At 39.1% G+C, this 21945-nt stretch overlaps 1 protein-coding gene across 4 annotated transcripts in view; it reads left to right on the forward strand.

Annotated features, from left to right (window-relative positions):
• LIN52 (lin-52 DREAM MuvB core complex component) overlaps positions 1–21945 on the forward strand; it is a 102881-nt gene that overhangs the window by 49807 nt on the left and 31129 nt on the right. The gene's annotated exons all lie outside the window — the stretch shown is intronic.

Raw genomic sequence — 21945 nt, forward strand, 5'->3', positions numbered from 1 at the left:
TCTAAATTCATAAGTATTAAAATATTCTGGCAGCTGTCTCCTTTTTGCCTTTTAGTTGAGACATCATGATGAGATAGTACTGCACCAGGCCTGATCAGTACGTGAATGAAGTTAAGGCATGGTAGTCTTACATTATTGACAAAAGTCCCTGTTGTTATGAATAGGAGAAATCTTAGAGGAGGGGTTTCCATTATAGTAATTCTAATTTAATTCTAGTAATATTCTTGTTTTTCAGAAACCTCTTAACTACAAAACGCATTCCATGTAATCAGATAGGAAGGAAGTTATGGTATAAAATACCTGAATTCTAAATGAAACAACTTAACTTGTACTCAGAAAACATACAGTACCTTTACCTGTAAGGTTGAGGTATTGATTAGGGTTTAGAGAGTGTTTGGGAGAACCTGGGTGGGAAAAACCTTGTTGATAAATTGGTGTTAGGTTACAGTGACATAGGATACAGATTCTTTTTCTCTAAATAGACTTCTAGCAACCCCTGGACTCTAGGTCATAGTCTTCAGGGGGTGGAGGGGAGTGCCACAAGAGTCTGGGAAGGTCTCATGTTTTTAAAAAAGTCTCATGTTATAGCTCAACAACTCTGACCTCTCTTTCCCTAAGTACTTCTTACCTACTTCCAAGTGTCTCAAATTCTTTTAACTGGGAACAATTTATAATCATAAGATTTACTTTTTCTGAGAAATATGAGACTTTAAATGGCAAATTATTATTGGTACAACCATTTGGGAAAACTGTTAGGTAGTATCTACTAAGGCTGATCATACATACACCCTGTGACCCTATAATTCCAGTGCTATCTAGCCATATATGAGGTCTGTCTGGAAAATGTCCAGCCATTGTTAATATAATGAGACTAGTTTGCACAACATTGATAAAACCTGGCAGCCAAGGAGAGTGGACTGGAATGTGCATGTGCGAACAATGACGACTTCACTGTACTAGTCAATGGAGGCAGTAGACTCTGTTGAGTGAGCATATCTACTGTGTGGCCATCACATTCAAAATGACTGAGCATCAGAAGAAAGCAACAAATCTGCATCGAATTTTGCATTAAGCTTGAACATTCCTGTGCAGAAACTACCCAGATGATTCAGAAGGCTGCAGGTATGGGCAACTGGTGATTGGCAGCTTCATCACGACAATGCACCCGTTCATGCATCACGTCTCCTGTAGAGTTTTTTGGCAAAACATCAGATCACCCAGGTGACTCAGACCCTCTATAGCCCAGATATAGACCCCTGAGACTTCTGGGTTTTCCCAAAACTGAAATCACCTTTGAAAGGGAAGAGATTTCAGACCATTGATGAGATTCGGGAAAATATGACAAGGCAACTGATAGCGATTTGGGAGAACTGTGTGAGGTCCCAAGGTACGTACCTTGAAGGGGACTGAGACATCATTGTCTTATGTACAATGTTTCTTCTGTCTTGTCTCTTCAATAGATGTCTATTTTTCATAGTAGTACATGGATACTTTCTGGACAGACCTTGTATACCCTTAGAAATAGAAGTGCAAACATTTCTATATCAAAAGATGCATAAAGAAATATTCACAGCAGCACTATTCATAATAAACCCAAACTAGAAACAATCCAGAAGTTCTTAAACTGAATAAATAATGATTCATTCATACAGAATACTATTATATAGTCATGAAAATAAGCAAACTTGCTACATGCACCATAACATTGAGTAAATGAAGCTAGATACAAAAGAGTACTTATTATACAATATCATTTATATAAAGTTCAAATCAAGCAAAGCTAATTTATGATGATATAAATCAAAATAATTGTTGCATTGCGGGTATAGCGATGGCTGAGAGTGGCATGAGGAGGAAGGCTTCTGGGGTTGCTGGTAATGATTCTCTATATAGGTGTATGTGGTTGTTACTCAGACATGTTCATTTCGTGAAATTCTTCACATGTATACTTATGATTTGTGCATTTTTCTGCATGTATGTTATACTTTAAAAAGTTAACTAGAAAAAAATATTTTTAAAACAAATAGTGGCTGAGATAAAAATTGGAACTAATTCATTCTGAAGTCTAATAGCTAGTCTGTCCTTAAATTAAAATGATAACTCTCACAGTGTTTCTGCTTTGATATGGGAAGCTTGTGAAAGAAAGTTGTCAAGCATTAGCTTTCCGACCAGTTAGGAAAGAGGATGTTGAGAGGAAGGGAACTAATACCCCAGGTTTCAAAAATATTGCTTAGAACAGACCTTATATAATTGGATAAGAATAATAGAAATTGTTTTCTGGGGTTTTTTTTGTCATGGGTAGTTGTGCATACATACAACTTTTTGTGCCTTCAGAGTTTGCTTTTTAGGCCCTGGCTGGTGTGGCTCAGTGGATTGAGTGCTAGCCTGTGAACCAAAAGGTCACCGGTTTGATTCCCAGTCAGGGCACATGCCTGGGTTGCGGGCCATGTCCCTGGTTGGGGGCGTGCGAGAGGCAACTGATCTTTCCTTGTATATTGCTGTTTCTCTCCCTTTCTTTCTCCCTCCCTTCCCCTCTCTAAAAGTAAATAAATAAATTTTTTTTAAAGTTCGCTTTTTAACATAAACATCCTTATTATTAAAATTTTTGTTCCCAGAGAGTCATTAAATGAGTCTTACTGTAATAGAGAAAGAATGGTGATGATTGTGACTCAGTAGATGGCAGTATTCCCTTTAAAGTTTTCAGTTGAATTGTGGGTACATGGGGGTAACTCTTAGCAACTTTTTTTGGTACAAGTAGTAAAGGGTAACATGCTGGGGCAAGTAGACCAGAAAGACCATTTTAACCTTTTTGTCCGTTTGTTGTTTTATGTATTACTATTTTGAATGAATCAACAAAATTTAGAGTCCACAAATCTAGGGCATATTTTTTCACATAAAATGCTAGAATGATTGCCTGCAAGAGGAACCTTACTTTTTTTTTTTTTTTAAATGAAGTGTTGCTTTAAGTGGGTATTAATGGATAGAAGATTCGGCAAGGATTTGGACAGTCTTCTTTTTTTCTTTTCTGTCTCATATTTAGTAATATGACTAACTGCTTCGGACAAAGGTATCAGTGATGAGGTTGGGATGCACTTGAGCATAAATTAAAAGAAAACTTAAAGTAATTGACCACTTTTTTTGTCATTTTAATACAAATCAAGTGCTATTTGAATAGTCTTTTTTTTTCAAAATGAAATTTTCTTAAAACGGTAGTGTTTGATGAAAGCACTGGGTTTTAAGAAATCTTGTGGTATGTAGGGGTTTTGGTTAGAAGGAATTTGACGTGAATTAGAGTGAAGTGTCCAAGAAGTCAAGAGTTATCAGCTGAAGAACTAAGCATGCCCATCATGCAGAATGGGAGACCAGTGAACAAATTATAGTCAGTTGGAGTCAGAAGAATTACATTCAGGTCCTCATTGCTCATTATTAACTATTAATCTTAGGCAAATCACTTAACCTGCCTGTTTTCTTTTTCTCATCTGTGAAATATAGGTGACAAATAACTGCTTTGCCTTCCCCTTCCCTATGTATAGGTTAAGTGAATCAAGTGGGTGCATTGTGTTTGAGGGTGGTGTATTGATGTTGAGGGACTCTAGTTTAATTTCGATACTGTTCAGTTTACTTTTCAATTTCTCAAGCTTCTGCCTGTAGTCACCAAGTAGGTACCTGCTGAGAAACATTGATAAACACACTTACTGCTAATAGGTACTGTGCTAAGTGCTTTAAGTGCATAGTTAGCTCCCAAAGCCTCACAACTACACTAGGAGTAAGTTGGACCACTGACTCCATTTTATTGTTACAAGGGACTGGGCTCGCCCAGGCGCTGTGGCTCAAATTCAAGCTGTGTGACTCCATGGCAGTTGCTTGTGGTATGTTATGCTGTGCTTGCCATGGTGTGCTTTCTTTTCCACTTTTCTGCAGCTAGTATTGTAATGTCAGGGCCATACTGTTTTTATGTATTAAACAATTCAAATAAAAACATTGGGCCTTAAAAGAAAATCTTACTATGTTTTCCTTTGGAATTATTAACAGAATCCTAATACATGCAGTTATTAATTTGGGAGTGGGAATAGTTGGTATTCCTTTGTTTTGAACACTTGAGCCTGTGTTTCGTCTTCAGCTAAAGCACATACAAATCCTTTCTTGATGATTTAAACTCAAGGAGAGAAACACAATATAAAGAGTATTAATATTTGGCTTGAGGATATATTGATTTTCTTTACAGACACCTCCCCCAATTATATTTTAATATTTTTAAAGTATATTTTATTGATTCTGTTGTTACAGTTGTCCCAATTTCTTTTCCCTTTGCTCCCCTCCACCCAATAACCCCCTTCCCTCCAGCAATCCCACCCTCCTTAGTTCATGTCCATGGGTCGTGCATATAAGTTCTTTGTCTTCACTCTTTTCTATATTATTCTTAACTTCCTTCTGTCTATTTTATTCCTACCAATTATGCTTCTTAATCCCCACACTATTTCCCCATTTCTCCCTCTCCCCCTAACCCTCCAGATGATCCCCATACCTATGATTCTGTTCCTATTCTGGTGGTTTGCTTAGTTTGCTTTTGTTTTTGTTTATGTTTTTTTAGGATCTGTTGTTTATAGTTGTGAGTTGTCATTTTAATGTTTGTAGTTTTTATCCTCTTTTTCTTAAATAAGTTCCTTCAATATTTCATATAATAAGGGCTTGGTGATGATGAACTCCTTTAGCTTTACCTTGTCTGGGAGGCACTTTATCTGCTCTTCCATTATAAATGATAGCTTTGCTGGATAGAGTAATCTTGGTTGTGGGTCCTTGCTTTTCAACACCTGGGATACTTCTTGCCAGTCCCTTCTTGCCTGCAAAGTTTTTTTTTTTTTTTTTTGAGAAATCAGCTAATAGTCTTATAAGTAACGCTTTGTAGGTAACTCTCTGCTTTTCTCTTGCTGCTTTTAAGATTCTCTCTTTATCTTTCACCTTTGGCATTTTAGTGATGATATTTATTGGTATGGTCTTCTTTTGGTCAAGCTTGTTTGGGACACTCTGTGCTTCCAGGACTTGTATGTCTATTTCTTTCACCAAGTTTGGGAAGTTTTCTTTTGTTATTTCATTGTTGGACTTCCATGAAGCTTGATTTTCTGGAACTTCTGGTTGTCTCCAGTTTTGTGTTAGCTGTATTCCTTCTTAGTTGTGGACGGAAATACAGGATGTCTACCTACACCTCCATCCTGGCTGGAAGTCTTCTATTTTAATATTAAAACTGGTTTGCCTTTTTCTTTTTGTATATTTATGTGTGAGCACATGCATGCTCGTGAGCTTTAGGGGGCTTCCCATTTAATAGCCAATGACATTTTGCACAGAACAAACACTTTCTGGAGAATACATTTTAAACTAGTAACTAAATATTTTTGCTATTTCTGTCAAGTAAAAACAAATAAATATATATACATGAAAATTTTCATTTATAAATGTTTTCTCTTTAAATATTCCAAAATTATTGTTTCACTGAAAAATGGATTTTCAAAAATAATCTTCAATCTTCCCTTATAAACATAAAAATTACTTATTCATGTTTTGGCCACTTTCTAATTTAGCTTGTAATTTGTTACTTTGTTTTTTAAATAATTTTAAATTTTAGAATAATTTACATACTTATAGGAAAATTATGAAGTGGGGTTTCTATATAACCCACCCTCAGTTTCCCCTATTTTTATTAATATGGCAATTTGTTATAATTAATGAACTTCACTTTTAAAAGCTTTTTTTCCATAGTTTATTCAGATTTCCTTAGTTTTTTTCTTAGTGTTCTTTTTCTGTTCCAGGGTCCCAGCCAGGATATCATAGTTAAATTCCATTTAGTAGTCATATTTACCTTAGTCTCCTCTTGGTTGTGACAATGTCTCACTTTGTTTTTGGTGACCTTGACAGTTTTAAGGAGAACTTGGTCAGGTACATTGTAGAATATCCCTTAACTGGGATTTGATGTTTTTCTCAAGATTATGGTTTGCCTTTCATAGCATATATTAGGTTATATGAGGAGCAGGTTAGGATTTGAAAATATTGGCTGTGGACAACCCACACCAAGATAAGCATTCACAGTATTATTTGTTGGCGTTGCAACATTGGCTACGTTCTTTATATTTTGTATAGTTTATCACTTTCAGAAGAAACCAGTCCTAATTCTGGCTGAAAACATGAGTATAAGTTATATGATCTGCTAAAAGTTTCTTCTCTAATTGTACCTATCAGGGCAGTTAATGTGGGTTTTAATGTTACCCCTAAGAGCTTTATTTAATTCGTATTGGCCTCTTAATTAGTAATGGGCAATTTTGGGTGAATTGTTAGTTGACTAAAATTGTAGAAATTATACACAAAGCTCTTTTGTCACTGTAGCCCAGAACAATATAAGATTAAAGCAAGACCCGGTTTAGTTATGATTCTCAGATGAATGCTTAAAAAGTGTTATTTTAGTGGTTTTGGTTTGTATTCCAGTTTGGTGTTAGTTTTAACTCTGCTAAGAATTATTGTCTTTTAACTCACTGAGGTCCTCAATTCTACTCCATTAAGGGCCACTTTTCTGCCAATCAAAAGCAGCATCCCTGAGATTGATTTTTGTTGCAGTGGATAGTAATGGCTGCCTAGTGACAACATTTCAAACTCCTTTATGTAAACAGAAAGCAATCAAATAAGTACTAATCCAAGGATTATGCGGACCCAAATCCTGGGGCAGGAGAAGAATGTCTGCAGTGTATGTCCCTGGCTCTGCCTTCTGGTGCAAGCAGCCCTCTTCTTCCTGGAAAGCTTGCTCGCTGCTGATGCTGCCTGTTAGACTGCAGAATGCTAAGACCAAAACACTCCTGCAGCTCCTGAATGGAATAAAAGACACTTACATTTCCATAAATAAATTAGGAATTCAGTGGTTTCTTCAGGCTAATCAGGGCAGGCTGATAAACCTTGCTAGCTGTTTAATAAATGAATTGTGACTGATTACCTATTAATATGGACGCCTCAGGAATTCACCCAGGGGGAAGCAAAGCAGTGAAATAGAGAGGGGCATGGCCCCTTGGGAAATCAGGGCTTCATGTTTGCAGCTTAAATATCTCTGTGAAGTATCAATAAGGAGGTAATTGAATTTTGAACACAAACATGAGCACCGAATGGATGAAAGGGGGAGGGGGATCTGATCATCTCCTTTCTGCCCCTTCGTTCCCCCCCTTTTTTTCCTTAGAGACCACTCGAGTAGAGATAGATGCTAAATCCATTAAATAAAGATTAGACTCTGTCGTAGTAGAAAATGGCAGCTTAGCTAGATCCCTGGGCAAATTGGGGCCTTTTGCAATACAGAAAATTAAAATATACATTTTTAACAAGTGTGCTATCTTCCTAGCAATAATGCTGGGCTAGCTTGTGGGGTTTGCTCTTCCTTCATATGGGCTTTTGTTTGGGCAGATCACTTTCTCTTGTATTAATGCCAATCTTTTCTGTATTCCTGGAGCAGAAGGGGCTGGGTTTATTTATTTATTTTTAAAGCTTCTGTTGAGGCCTTTCCTCTAGCATCCTGCTTGCTTGTAATCAGAGGAGTGGGAAGGAGATTAGTGTCCCACGAATTGACGGCAGATAAATGTTCCCTCCTCTTAACTGGTGGGTCCAGAAGAGCCCAATCACTTGTATTTCAGGGATGATTGTAGACTGCACAGCCAAGCAGGAAAAGAGCTTACAGACTGAAATAAACATTGATGTTATAGGTGCAATTTTACTTGGCTTTATTTCCTGTAGATAAGGTTATTGATTTGCTTTGTCCTCCTATTTAAGCCATATAAAGTCATATTAATGTAGGAAAAGAACTGGCATCATTTGGTTACAGATCGTAATACCCCTTTTTGAGCAGTAATAAAAAAAAAGCATCAAGCCTTAAATACTTTTGTTATTTTTATGTCAATACCCACTATTGGCTTTCTGAAATAATCCTTGTTTATATGTCAGTCTACAGTTCTGATGACACTTTCCTGGGGCTTCAGTTAGTCAGTCTATCAGCGAGTATTAATTGAGCATCTGTTAGGTATGTGACATTGTTAGTTGCTCTGTTCACTAGTGAAAAAGTCTATTCTCTCCTACCACAGATATATATTACAAAACAAAGCTAATCATGTCATACTCCTACTTATGAAAGTTCTTTGGTTCCTTGAGTCCTTCCTGATAAAATTCAAATTCCTAGGCCTTCACAAAGGACCTTCTTAACATGGGCCTAGCCTCTCTCCAGTTTTATATGGAAAACTCCTACTTATCCTTCAAGGCCATTTCAAATCCCACCCTCTCTGGGTAGCGACTACCTATTCCTCCACGCAGAATTAAATTTTTATATCTCAGTGTGGGTTCTATTATTTGTGGTTCTGAAGATTTCCCATGGAATTAACAAATGTACTTCCTAGACTCAGTAATAAAGGATTTTGTGCATCATGTGCCACATGGTTTTGCAAGAATTCCCAATTCTTTATTTCAACTGCAGAGGTACCTTGATGATCAAATTTTCGTTGATTTGTCCTTATGACACTTACTTCACTTTATAATTTAATTTTGTTTTCCAACAATCTTTAATGTTCAGAATAAATGAAAGAATCTGTTTGCAGTCCCTATCATCATTGCTATTTAAGTTATTTATCTCTAGAGAGAAGAAATCAAACTTATTTAACCTGATTGCCACTCTTCACAAATGGCCCTAAATGATTTTGAATACTATTTCTCAAAGTCAAATAGCACAAAATTTCAGTTTTCTAGTCCTTCACATGTTGAAAGCTAGGTTGGTGTTGCAGTTTTACTCCCAGTTCTCTAAGCCTTTGCTTCCTGCCGTTTTGCTGGGCCCCGGAGCTCTGTCCAGCCTTACTGACAACACAGGTGTGCTGGCACCATGGAAGCAAGAATTTAAAGGCTCTGTATTTCCAGTGGTTGGAGTTTAACTATTATAAGTTTTAAACCTTATTTAACAGGATTAATGCAAATAAAATGGTTTTTTTTTATTAATAATTTTCAGTGAAGTATATATTTTTATTAATTATAAGAAATTATTATTTTTTATGATTGTATTTATTTTTAGAGAGGAGGGAAAAGGAGGGAGAAGGAGAGGGAGAGAAACATCAATGTGCAAGAAAAACATCAATCAGTTGCCTCTCACATGCCCACAACCCAGACATGTGCCCTGACCAGGAATCAAACCAGTGACCTTTCAGTTTGTGGGACAGCACCCAATCCACTGAGCTACACCAGTCAGGGCTAATTATAAGAAATTCTGAGGTAGAAAAATGTCCCTCAAATTATCCCTAAAATTTTTAATAAAATAAAAAATATATATAATTGACTCCATCCCTTTAAGAAGACTCTCTTGGTAACTCCAGGAGAGCTTTCTGATGACCTTAGCATAACCTTCATTCAGTAAAATATCTCTTTCCTATATTTATATATTTATAACACAGTACCCTTAACATTAATCCACAGTGTAGTGTGTGTTGTGTGCTGTTGAGTCAGCTTCAACTCCTGGCAACTCTATGAATGAGTGACATCCACGATGCTCTGTCCTCAGCAGCCCTGCTCAGCTCCTGCAGACTCCTGCCTGTGGCTTCTTTCGAGTCAATCTGTGTTACTCCTTAGGCAATTACTGACTTAAGCCTCTGTATGTGTGTGGGTAATGATTAAGTATCTGTCTTATTCAGAAATGTCCTATAGCTGTGGTTCTTAACCTAAGAGTCCATGACTCTCCTGAAATTATAAATAAAATTATATGTGAGTGCATTTACATGTATATTTTTCTGCAGAGAGTATCCATGATTTTTATTATATTTTTTAAAAAGATCTCTGGCCCTGGCTGGTGTGGCTCACTGGATTGAGTGCTAGCCTGCAAACTGGAAGGTTGCCTGTTCAGTTCCCAGTGAGGACACATTCCTGGGTTGCGGGCCAGGTCCCCATTTGGGGATGTGCAAGAGGCAATCCATCATTTCTCTCACACATCGATGTTTCTCTCTCTCCCTTCCCCTCTCTCTAAAGATAAATAAATAAATAATTTTTTTAAAGATCTCTGTTATGGGTTGACTTGTGTCTCTAAAAAAGATATGGCAGAGTCCTAATCCCTGATACCTCGAAATGTGACCTTATTTGGAAATACGATCTTTACAGAGGTAATCAAGTTAAAATGAGGTCATTAGGGTGGGTCATAATCCAATATAACTGGTGTCCTTATGAAAAGAAGGAATGTAGACACAGAGACAGACACACGGAGAGGGAAGACAATGTGAAGGGACACGGGGAAGATGGCTGTGTACAAGTGAAGGAGAAAGGCCTGGAACGATCTGTGGGACAGTAAGTTCCTGATGTTTAAGCCACTCAGTTTATAGGATTTTGTTGTGGTAGCCCCAGCAAACCAATACACCAATGGTTAGGATGCTTATGTCTGCAAATTATAGAAAACTCAATGTAGGTGGCTTAAAGGATAAGGATGTTCTGTATAGTAAGAAGTCCATAGGTACTTCATTTTCAGGGTTGGCTAATCCAATGACTCAACATTATCATCATGACCCACGTTAGTTCTGTCCTTCTGCTGTGCCAGAGAGTGTGTTGGAGTCCCTTCTCTGTCGGCTTTCATCGTACTTGCAAGGTGGCTGCTACCGTTTTTGACATCAGATGCTGACAACAGTATCCTAAGATAGAAAGGGAATTGTTTTTCCCCTTTGCATTTTTTAATCAGTAAGAAAAACCAGAGAAACTCCGAAGCCAGTTTCCCTTCACGTGCCATTGAACAGTGTTGTCTCATCCCTGTGCCAAAACCAACCCCTGTCAAGAGAAATGAGAGGGATCAATAATGGTTCACCATGTGGGTCTGGGAAGGGTCCGGGTCTCCACTGAAACATGTTCACTGTTACCTGAATAAAGCTAGGCTTTTGTTAACAAAGATTAAGTGAGGAAATGGCTGGGTGTAGCCAACCAGCTATGTCTTCCAGTCCATTACCCCCAGATGGTTAAGAACCACTGTTTTTAAGATATGAGCTTCTAAAGTGAGATACATAAGCAGAGCTAGTGACCCGTGTTTAAGAATTTCTAAGTTAATAGTAACTGGAAGGGTTGGGTTTTTTAAAAACTTAATCATTCAATAAATATGTGAGTGCCTACTACGTGAACATATTCTGCTGAGCACAGGTTATAGAGAAAAGAACACTCTTGTCCTTGAGGTTACAGTCTGTGGGAGAAAGGAAAGGTACTTATCTCAGACACAATCAGAGAAAGTAATCCTAAATAGTCTTCAAGGATGTGCAGTGAGTGTTGGGGGGAGAGTGGGAGGATGGTAATTGCTCCACAGAGCAGTAGCAAGAAATCTTCTGGGCAGAGGCAACAATAGTAAATGGCGAAGGCCTGAGTCGTGCTGTGTTTGGGGAACTGCTGAGTGAGCAGTGAGGATGGAAAGCTAAGAATGAGCCTGATAGCTGCTGTCGTCGTCGTCGTCGTCGGCAGCCGTCCGTCTCGAGAGACGATGGTGTAGCTTCTTAAGAGTCCATCTGTACCGCCGAGAATGGTTGTGCAGTCCGACTCGGGAGTGACACGGTATCTGTCTCCTCCCATGTTGAATCGACATCTTGCGATGACGCTGAAGCTACAGAGCCTGGGCAGGGTGATATGCACACATGAGCCAAGGTGTTATCCTGAGGCTCTTGTGGCAATTGAAGAATGCTAAGCAGGGAGGTGACTTCGACTGCCCTTTTCTTAGAAAGAGTGCTCCGACAGTTGAGGGCAGCAACTGTTGACTTGTTCCTCACTGTATTTCTCTCTCTTTTTAGTGTCTGGAATGTTATAGGTACTAATGACCAGCTTAGGGGTGGGGGTGGGGGTAGAAGCAGGGAGGCCAGTTTTAGAAGATTCAGTTATGCAGGAACTACCCACCACTCTCAGTTTCTGACTTGAGTAGTTTTTAATTAGTTTTCTTAACCAGCATAGAGAATGTAAGAAAAAAGTACTGTTTGGGACAGGGAGATCCTTGTTTTCAACCTGTTATATCTTGTCTGCCCTTGAGACTTTGTAAGATCACTTGAACTTAGCTAACAATGGACTTACTAAACAATTTAGGCATGTACAAATAAAAATATATATGCTACTTACAGGTTTAGTCTGTCCTCTGCAGACTATTCTTGTTTATTATTAATATCAACAGCTAACATTTCCTGATTTGTGTCTGTTACTGTGACCAGCACTTTATCCATACCCTGATGCTACTCCTGAGGTGGGTAGCTACTGTTATTATCTTCTTTGTACAGTTGAAGAAAGAGGGAATTACTTGCCTAAGGTATTGAATAACAAAGCCAGTGCTACAACTTGGGCCTGTGTGACTCCAAAGCCTCTGCTCCTAAACGTGCTTACTGAACATGGAATGAGTCCTCTGACCATTGTACGTGGGGAAGGCTTTTGGTCCTGGTCCTGGGTGCTCTCCTGAGGCCTGCATAGCACTGCCATGAATTAGTCACTTCTTAAGGCCAATGGCTGTCTTGCTCTTACCTAGCCCATCACTAGAGCAAATCCCAGTCTTAGCTTAAATGTTAAATTCTTTGCAAGGCCATGCCTGACCGCTAGACTAGGCTCTTCCTACCTTCACTTTCATACCGGCACTATCTACTTCCCCTGCCCTAACTTGGTATTGCAGTCACTTGTTATATTGGGTCTCCAGTTCATGACACACACATAGGTGCCAGGGAGGTGCAGGGAAGGAAGGAAGAGGCCAGGCATCTTCTGGGTTTAGGCCATCTCTTTATTAAGGCATAAGTGACCTTCATTAAAAATTTCAATTTGGCTGTTGGTGTTACTGCTGCTTTTGCTTCTTCTGTTTTGTCTTTGCCTCTGTGTATCTGCAAATGTACAAATCCACATGAAAAGGAAAGTCTGGCATTAACTCAAGCTGCTGGATGATGTAGTTGTGCAAAAGATTATTTATAGACCCAAATATTCTTCTCTTGATGAGTTTGTAATCTCTATAGACTAGAAGGAATTAGGTCCTTGGAGGTGGCTGCTGTTCTTAGTTAGCCTGGAAAAAACCTTTGATTCTTTCCTGTCAACCAGTAGTCCCATGTGCATATGGAGGTTTTGGGATCACTAGGTGAAAATTACTTTGTATATTAATTATTCGTACTACAGGGAAAGAGTTTACCTTTTGTACATCTTTCTCACTTTTCTAAATCTTGTATACTTTAGACCATGCTGGTTTTCACAAATCCCTTCTAGTTAATGTCTACTAAACATTAATTAACTTACTCTTTACTTTCCCAAGCACTAATGGAAATACTGGATTATAACCAATCTAATACTCTGGACATTCTACCAGACAATTTTCTCAATGTGATTTAGGGCAGTTTATAATCACTCCTAGTGGTCTTGAGGCCAGTTTTCAATTCATGAGACTCATATATCCTGGCTAGTTTTAATTAATTTTGCAAGGAAGATGCCAGGAGAAGCAGGATTAAATGCTTTCTTATAATCAGGCTCTTTCATCTATTGGGTTCTTGTCAGCCACTAATCTTGTAATTTTATCACAACAAACTCCAAAAGTTTCTCTGACATGGCTTTTTTTTTTCCCTTCCACTCTTGTTCTCCAGCGCTTAGTACTCATGGTTTGGATAACCTCATATTTATGGTGGCCTTATTCAGAACTGATGCTGGGTAATTTTTCTAGATTTATAATAGTAACTGCCACAATTCATTTTTACAGCAGGATTTGGGGATCAGCTTTACTTGGTATCACATGTGTCCTATGTCCATTTTATTTGGTCTTTTTGTGTGATTATATCTGCAGGAATCCAGTCAGGAGTAATGTGAATAGGGAAACATTTTAATAAAAAGTGTTAATTAGGTGAAAGATGGATAGCTTCTAAAAGGGTAAAAGAAGACTCTTAAGGTATTCAGAGGTAGCAACTGCAGAAAGCCACCACACCCAGGGCTGAAGGAAAGTGCACCACAGAAGAACCTAGAAACTTGTCAGAAGTCCCCGCAAGGCTGAGACTCAGACTTCTGAAGAGAGGACGTGGCTGCCACAGACATGTGCTGCCCGCTGCCACAGGGTCTCCGCTGGTGAGCTGCAGGGGCAGCCACCTGTGTGAAGGTGAAGTATCTTAACCAGAGGGAGCCCCTCCACTGAACACAGGGCTGTGTTGCCAAGGTGAACATTGCTAGGACCCCCACATGCCAGCCTGCTTGTAACTGCATAAAAAGGAAGTTTCCCTTCCTGCTTCAGCTGTAGTCTCCCAGCAGTGCCCTCTCTGTTGGCAAGCTGAACATGGAACCAGCTGGTAGAGGAGAAATGTAGCCTGCTGCAGGGTCCAGCTCCAGAATCACACAGCAAGGCAGAGAAGGGCGAGTTAGGAGCTGAGAGGCAGTAAATGCCCAATAGGCACAGGGAGTAAAACCTTTGTATGAAGTTAAACCTTACAAATTAAATAAGTTTGTTTCGCATCATCAGTAGTTTTTTTGTTTTTTTGTTTTTTTCTAATAGATGTTTATTGCTCTCAAAGCAGGGTACACTTGGAACTTTTACAGTTGGCTGGGTAGCATTCACCACCTAGGCAATGCCATCTGAGCCGGTGATTGATTTAACCATAAATGTCCCTCAAAACTGGCTATTTTTCATAAAGGGGTTTAATAAATGTTAGTCAACCAATAGGCTTTAACAAATTTTCAAAATTAAAAAAAAACATCTAATAGTAACTGGTTGACAAAGCATAAAAGTAAATAGAAGATGACTCTCCTGCATTGAATCCTCCTATTTCCTTTACAGCTAATTCTTCTAACCATTTCATTTTTCTTGAACTGTTATTTTTCTCTCCCAGTTTTAGTCCTTTTCTTGACTTCCTTTAGCACCCAGTTGTTATTTATACTTCTCTTCCCGACTTAATTTTCAGACCCTTGTTGTCAGGGACCATGCTTTATATTACTTTTGTATATTATAAAACAGTATTTTGCAAATGCCTGTTGTATCTTTTTATATTTAAAGAATAAAAATGGAAACAGCCTCCAAGGCAATCAGAAAACAGGTAGGTACTTACCCATTCTTTTCTGCATTGCTACTTTTTCAGAAGCTCTCCACTGTCGCTTGAGCTCTAGAAAGAGTATAACTAACATTGGGAATGGAAAGACAAAACCAAGGTGGGGGTGAGGAGAATGACAAAACAGAATCATGGAGAAAGCTAGAGGTATTGTGGTGAAAATAAATTTGGGAAGAGAGTGCTTCCAGGTTAATGATGGTTTTAATGCACATTTGTTTTCCTTCCCTTCCCAAATACTACAAAAACAAAATTTTTAGAAGGATATAAGCCCTCACAGAGAGAACAGGAAAGGACACAAAAGCAGCGAAATTTTAGAAGCTAGAAGGCATATGAATGAATTCAGCAGACCTAAGAAAAACAGTCCTACGGTGAGGAAAGCCATGAGCCAAGCCTGTTCACACCTCACAATACTCCAGAAGGTTGACGATGGTACAAGATAGAAGGTGGAGATGGTTTCAACAAGGAGGATTAATTAAAATCTGTGTAAGAAGGAGTCAGAAGTCTCGAAGACCTGCTTTATTATACTCCACAAAAGACCAGAGCTTTCTTCTGGAGAGAGAAGGTAAAAACAAAGTAGTTCCTTAACCAGACCGACTGAGGACAGGGGTTTTGTACTGAGAGTGTAGTGAATTATGAGCACCGTGCTGTGACCACGTTTCGCTGCATAACCAGGCCTTTCCCCTCCAAGTCAGGAGTGTGGAATCTGATCAGCCCAAGAAAAATAAAGGCACTACCGAATGAAGAAAGTAATGCTTCAAACTGCAGTGAAGCTCACGGTCAATAAGCCAAACTTCTACACTGACTTTTCAAGTAGTTCCCTATTCTTACATATGAAAAAAACAATGACAGCTTATCAAGGTTTGAGAAAAGCCCTTGATATGAAAAATAAAGACCAAAGGCAACAAATGGAAAAAATCAACTTAAAGGAAACAGGTTATGCAAAACTATCTCATTAATATCTTCAGAGAGATAAGATATAGCAAACATAATAAACATAGAGTGCTATATAAAAAAAAAGACTATACAGAGTAAAGGAAAGGGTGGAAATTAAAAATATGATAGAAGATGGAGACATAGGTAAACCCAGCTTGCCTCTTCGAACAACCACATCAAAATTACAACTAAACTACAGAACAACCATCAGAAATCAAGTTGAATGGAAGTCCAACAACTACAGAACTAAAACTACATCCATCCAGACTGGTAGGTGACACAGAGACATGGAACAGGTTGGTCCCACACCAGGCCTCCCAGCCAAGGGTTCCAGTGCCAGGAAGATAAGGCCCCATAACTCCTAGCTGTAAAAACCAACCAGGTTTAGGTCAGTGAAAGGAACTACTGGACTTCCAAGAAGTACCGCTTAAAGGGCCCGCACACAGACTTATTCAGCCTCACTTCCTCTGAGCTCCAGCACCAGGCTAGCAGCTTGAAAGGCACCAGTGGCATATGGGGAGGAAATTAACTATCTAGCATCAGGCTGAGAGCTAGGGGACAGCTTTCTCCCAGACAGAAATGTGGGCAGAGGCCATTATTCCTTTTCTGAGCCCTCCCCCCACAGAGCCAGCAGGTAGGCTCCATATCTGAGACTGTATCAACCTGGCCCACTCAAGCTGTTAACAGTGACTTTTCCATATGAATGGCTGATCTTAGCTCAGGCTTCACATCTTCCTAAATCCTCTCAAACAAGCAAAAATCAGCCTCAGCAAGCTCCCAACCCCCATACCTCTGGCTAAGTGACCCCAGGCCCGGCACTAGCCAGCTTTGGATCACAATTTGGCTTCACCCGGGAACCTCCAAGCCTAGCTCAAGTAGCGGCTATCTGCAGATTGCTTTGTAGCTCATGCTGCGTGGCTCCAGGCAGAATACAGGTGATGGCTGACCCTGGCCTACAACACCCAGGAAAACCCAGAGCCTGTACACCCAGTGGACAGTTACAGACCACGTCGGAACACCACCACTCCACCCCTGCATAGCTAATCCTCCACAGAGGGTAGAGGTTGGTGGTCAGTGGTCACAGCCAGTCCTCATAGCTGACTGGCCTGGCTAGATCCCTTCCATTGACCTGCCAACAACATCAACCAAGGCTCAACTACAAAAGGAGGGTGTACTCAGCCCACACAGAGTGCACCTCAAGTACCCAGCTTGGGTGATAGGGGAGGTTATGCCACTGGACCATATAGGACACCTACTATATTAGGCCACACTACCAAGACAGGGAGTCATAGCAGCTCTACCTAATACATAGAAGCAAACATGGGAAGCTGCCAAAATGAGGAGACAAAGAAACGTGTCCCAAATGAAAGAACGGATCAAAATTCCAAAAAAAGAACTAAACAAAATGGAGATGGAAATTTATCAGGTGCACAATTCAAAACACTGGTTATAAGAATGCTCAAGGAACTTAGTGAGGACCTTAACAGCATAAAAAAATGACCCAGGCAGAAATGAAGGATACACTAATGGAAATAAAGAACAGTTTACTAGGAATCAACAGTAGACTGGATGAAGCCTAGAATCAAAGCAATGAAATGGAGCTAAAGGAAACAAAAAACAAGAAACTAGAACAAGAAGAAAAAAGAATCCAAAAAGGAACTGAGGATAGTGTAAGGAGCCTCTGGGACAACTTCAAGCATGCCAACACTTGCTTCATAAGGGTGCCAGAAGAAGAGAAAGAGCAAGAAATTGGAAATCTGTTTGAAAAAATAGTGAAAGAAAACGTTCTTAATGTGGTGAAGGAAATAGACATACAAGCCCAGGAAGCACAGAGTCTGAAACAAGATGGATGCAAAGAGGCCCACTCCAAGACACATCATAATTAGAATGCCATAGGTTGAAGTTAAAGAGAGCATCTTGAAAGTAGCAAGAGAAAAGCAGTTACTACAGGGGAGTTCCCATAAGACTCTCAGCTAATTTCTCAAAAGAAACTTTGCAGGTTAGAAGGGATTGCCAAGAAATATTCAAAGTCATGAAAAGCAGGGACCTACAGCCAAGATGGCTCTACCCAGCAAAGCTATCATTTACAATCAAAGGGCAGATAAAGAGCTCCCCAGGCAAGAGAAAACTAAAGGAGTTCATCATCACCAGACCGTTATTATATGAAAAGTTAAAGGAACTTATTCAAGAAAAAGAAGATCAAAACTATGAATAATAAAATGGCAATAAACATATAACTATCAGCAACTGAATCTAAAAAACAAACAAAGCAGAACAGAGACAGAATCACGGATACGAAGAGTGTTTTTGATGGTTGCCAGATGTGAAGGGGGTTGAGGGAATGGGTGAAGAGGTTAGAGGATTAAGAAGTACAAATTGATAGTCTCAGAATAGCCACGGGGATGTAAAGTACAGTACAGGAAATGGAATAGCCAAAGGACTTATATGCATGACCCATGGACATGAACAAAGGGGTAGTGACTTCCTGAGGAAGTGGGGGTGCTGGGTAAGGGGGCAGAGGGGGAAAATCGAGAGAACTGTAACAGCATAACCAATAAAATATAATTTAAAAGAAAAAATATGATAGAAATGAAAAACTCAGTAGATTTCAGAGTTAAGTGTAATTCCAAAAAGTAGAGCAAAAAACATGAACAAAAGGAAAGAGAACCACTCTGAAATCCAAATATCTGAATAATAAGAATTGCAGAGAGAAAAGGGGAAACAGAAAGGAAATCATTAATGAAATACGTACTTCAAAAAAGTTTCCCAAAATTGAATTTTCAGTCTGAAAGGTCTTGCCAAGTGCCAGCAAAAAAATGAAAATAGACCTACTCCAAGGCATATCATTATGAAATTGCAGAACTCGGGGTGGGGAGCGGGGGGAGATCTTGGAAGCTGCATGAGAAGACAGACAAAAAACAGGTTTCATATGAAGAATGGGAGTCAGTGTCTTTAACATTGAAAACCATTGGAGCAATGCCTTCAGAATTCTGAAATATTTTTCAACCTCAAATAGCTAAATCAAGTGAAAAAATATTTTCCATCTAGAATGACAAATCAAGTGAAAAAAATGAAATAAAGACATTTTTAGACATCAAAGATCTCAAAAAATGTACCTGCTATAAACTATAGGAAGTCATGCACCCCCTAAATGAGTAAATAAACCAAGAAAAAAAGATAGTGTAGGATACAGAAAACAGGGTCTCCCCAGGGTGATTATTGTACACCAGGCAGAGAGGACAATCAGACCATATTGGAGACCTTTTTAGGAAGAAGAAATGGTAAATTACATGATACATCTCAGTATCTTATTATGTTGACAAAAGGCCCACCAAGTCTGTTGAATGAGAAAAAGTACATAGAAAAACAAGCAAATTAAGTAACCCAGGAAAAACAAAAAATATGCAGGAAAGGAAATGTAATCATAGTTTATTATATCATTTAGTTATAAATAGCGTTTATATAATAATAATGTAGAAAGTTAATATTGATCTAAGTAAGAATCAAAAAATAACGCAGGATAGGAGATGGGATGCTTGAACTTGTAAGGAATTAAGGTGGAAGGGTGTAGAAAGGATTTAAATCATCACTGTTTATATTAGGGGAAAGTAGATAATGCCTCAAACTGAAAAATTGAGAAGCAATAGTACAGGTATGTTAGTTATGCATTTAGGATAGAGAGGTAATATGAAATAATTAGCTAAACAGAGTGAAAATGGTTGCCACTCAGGAGTTAATTGTGAACTGCAGCTTTTTAATAACAAACCTTATTAGAATTATTTGATTCTTGAAACATGTTCATATCGTCGTCGTCGTCGGCAGCCGTCCGTCTTGAGAGACGATGGTGTAGCTTCTCAAGAGTCTATCTGCACCGCCGAGAATGGCTGTGCAGTCCGACTCGGGAGTGACATGGTATCTGTCTCCTCCCGTGTTGAATCGACATCTTGGGATGACGCTGAAGCTACAGAGCCTGGGCAGGGTAATATGGAGGGTCTGCTGTTGCCCATGCAGCAGACCCCCCCTCTCTTCGCAGCTGAAGGATCCAAGGGAAAGACGGAGTCGATACAGCTTGGCTTCAGGTGCGCCGCAGGAGTTGCCGGTGTTGACTACAACGTCAAACCGCCTTAGGGACTCCGGCTCCGGATTTTCTGTCGGGGTTTACTCCCTTAGCCTTTCCCCTGAAGAGGTATGCCGCAAGGCAGCGGAGGTTTTTTGGAGTCAGAGTTTTCCTTCTCTGATGTTCATATATATATATACATATTTAAATAACTTGTTAAAAATAGGTGAATAGGTAATAAGAAAGACAGATACTGGATGTTATAACATTTAGACAGATAAAAGTATGTTTAATAGGAAAACAAATAGAATCCAAACTTGGAAATGTACATGAATAGCCCCCACCCCCCCCCCCCCCCAAAAAAAAAAGAAAGATACCTGCCTCTCTCTGTTTATGGTAAGGAAGCTAATTACTTTGAACTAAAATGCGATTGCTTACATATTGTCAGTTTTCATGTTATAAAATCTACATGCCCAAGCTTATTGTAATCCAAAATAAGTAATTCATAGTTTCTGGTTGGGAAGCAACTATATTTCTCATGCTGAAAAATAGAACCCAAAACTCAAGCCCTTAGCAATATTTTGATGACCCCGTTTGGTTAAGGAATTTCACTCCTTTTCATCTCATCTTTCTTTCTTTGATATAAGTGGTGCTTTTCTGAGTATTAAATTGGATTGCAATTCAGTTGGGAAAAAATTTCTATACTAATTTTCATTATTAAAGTCTTCTAAATATTGACCTCTGGTAACTGGTAGGTTTTGGTGGATGGAATTTTACTTTTTAGCGTGGCATTGAACTGTACCTTTAACATTAGGTCTGGGTGGTCTCTCTGGGGAGAGTGGAATTGATGGATCCTTCTCCTGCCAGCCCCCAATGGCCTGTCTGGAGAGCAGGTGTTGCTGGGACAGCTCATGCATTCCGGAGTCATAGTGCAAATCTGATCAAGGCGTATGTTCCCAAAACCACTCAGGCTCGTGGCTCTCATGGGGAAGAAGCCAACATTGGCTTCCTATGCCTTTAAAGAAAAAAAAGAAAGAAAAATTAATTATCAACCTCCAGCAAATGTCATTCAACTCAAATCCCTGAAGGATAAAGGCGGAGGTTACAAATGTTACTAGAAAGAGGGTTGAGCTGTCACTTGTCTTTTTAATGGATTCTTCATGTTTGAGCATAGAATCACATGCCATTTTTCCTTATTTTGTATTTTATCTGAAGAAATACTAAATAGCTCTGTAAATACAAAAGAATTATGCAGTTTCTATAAACCCCATGGGTTTAAACAGAATCCTCAAGGAAGATGATAAGGTGTTAGTTTTATTGCTCTTAAAGAGTTCAGGGATAGCTGTCCATTGACTTAGTGGTCCCTAATACTTCATCTATTTTTCCTTACTTTTGATTGAATTTACTACATCCCATTTGGTCTCCATTGACTAATCATGGGCTAATCCACGTGCCTTTCCAGAGGACAGTTACTAACAATGGGGAGAGTTAGAGGCAGGTTTGTCTGTCTGTTTTGTTTTGTTTTGTTTTTGCCATAGTATGAAGAAGAACTTCCCAAATGTATAGAAATTAAATGGGCTCTCAAAAAGTACCAAGCTTCCCGTCACCGGGAATGCTCAGGCAGAGCTCTGCCCCCAGCTCTGGAATGTTACCAGATGCTGATTGGGATTAGGTGGAAGTTTTGATTAATAAGTGTTCTCAGATACTCTTCAACCATAAGAATTAAGGATCTTATTCTTTGTTCTTTCAATAGAAGAGCTACAAAATAAACGGCTAGTCACTACTCTGTTTTTTCTGTTTATTCCTAATTTTATAGTCCTCTCTGTTGTAACAGTCGTTGTTGATTAATGGGAGTAGCAATACCATTACTAGTTCTTTCCTTGAATTAGTAAATTTCCTGATAGAGAAATT

This window comes from Furipterus horrens, unplaced genomic scaffold (assembly GCF_987537825.1).
Source record: "Furipterus horrens unplaced genomic scaffold, mFurHor1.1.pri manual_scaffold_3, whole genome shotgun sequence".
Classification (NCBI taxonomy): domain Eukaryota; kingdom Metazoa; phylum Chordata; class Mammalia; order Chiroptera; family Furipteridae; genus Furipterus; species Furipterus horrens.